We start from the raw sequence: 1538 nt of genomic DNA on the forward strand, positions 1-1538 counted from the left end.
TTCTCTTTGAAGCTGTTCCTTATAGAATTCTCTCTCTCTTTCTTGTAGGTGCCCTCTGAGTAATTGAACCTCTTTGCTTAATCCTAAATTCTCCCAATCACTCAGTATCCTTCTTCTTAGTTGATCTTGATACTGGTCCAGAGGTATTACACTAGTAGACCAATCATTATCACTAGTATATCCTATACAGTAACAAAAATAGTGGACAATAAGAAATACACAAATTAATTACACTTAGTTACTATGGTAACCTTATTATTGATGGACTCATGTTTAATCATTGTATGCAAGGGCGTAAGGAGAAAAAAAGGAAGGGGTAGGCTACGAGTAGAAAAGGGCGCGCGAAGCGCGCCGCCGATTTGGCCACGCCCACTTTTACGGCCACGAAATGGGCACATTCTCGCAATATGAAGTTTCCTTTACTCTAATATCTATGGTTCTCGCAACTGCTTCACACTCAGACTCAGATGAGGACTCAGGCAAGACTCAAGGTAGCAGCACAATCAACAAAATCATCATTCACAAGATTATCATCTTCAATCTCCTCATGCTCATCTTCAGTACAAATAGTCTATATGGGGGTTGACTACTAATATACTCAACTAAATTTTGCATAAAAAATGACAAAGCTTTTGTTTCTTTGCAGCTGACATTGTGTTGGCTTCACTTAAAGTTAACTTTTTATAATTTTATTAAGCTAGCTAATTAATTAAGTTAATTATGTAAAGACTCCACCTTAATAAATTATAATAATTGTGCTAAAATGGCTGTTTTTCTTTTCTTTCTCCTGTCTCTGTTTGCCTGTGTCAAAAGTGACTGAGTGAGTAACTGCCAGTTGAGACAGCTACCCTAAACTTCTATAATCTTTGATCATAAGTGACTAAGGCAGAAACTCAATATAGGTAAACTACTAAACTTCAATTTTGACTTCTGAACTTCTGGGTAGGCTATAGCCTACCATAGCCTTATGCTAGCTACGCCCTTGGTAACAATGCTACACTAACAATACAAGGTATAGTAATGTATCAGTTTAATTGTGTCATTAGTCTCTTTTTTAGGTCTATTGGATAGTGTTGCTAATCTGGATTATACCTTTATTAATGGATCCAGTGTATTATTAACATGGACAGCTCCTTATACACTGGATAATGTACCTATCACTGGATACTATATAGTCAATGGATTAGTGAATGTTACTACTACTAACAAGAGTATTATATTATCAGCTACTAATCCTGATCCTTGTATATTAAATAATGTATCAGTTTCTCCTATTAATGATGTTGGAATAGGTTTATCTAATAATATCAGTTTTTATTATGAAACAGGTTAGTCATACTACGGCTTCATGTATATGTTCACAGTGTATCTTTCAGTTCCTCTCATTACTCCTCCTGTATCAGTGGTACCAGTAATTGATGGTCAACTAATATCATTGAATATCAGTATTAATGTAAGTACATTCACCATAAGCTCATCACACAATGAGTAAACTAACAGGAAATGCATGCATAGCAAATTATTGTTTGTGTAATTTT

The 1538-nt window shown here is 35.0% G+C and overlaps 1 long non-coding RNA gene across 1 annotated transcript; it reads left to right on the plus strand.

Annotated features, from left to right (window-relative positions):
- Positions 1–292: 292 nt before the first annotated feature.
- On the plus strand, positions 293–1157 carry LOC109587895 (uncharacterized). Its single transcript, XR_002187858.1, has 3 exons — positions 293–902; positions 947–1012; positions 1059–1157. It is a non-coding gene; the product is annotated as an uncharacterized LOC109587895 (long non-coding RNA).
- Positions 1158–1538: the final 381 nt, after the last annotated feature.

Source organism: Amphimedon queenslandica, unplaced genomic scaffold (assembly GCF_000090795.2).
Source record: "Amphimedon queenslandica unplaced genomic scaffold, v1.1 AMPQUscaffold_12398, whole genome shotgun sequence".
Classification (NCBI taxonomy): Eukaryota; Metazoa; Porifera; class Demospongiae; order Haplosclerida; family Niphatidae; genus Amphimedon; species Amphimedon queenslandica.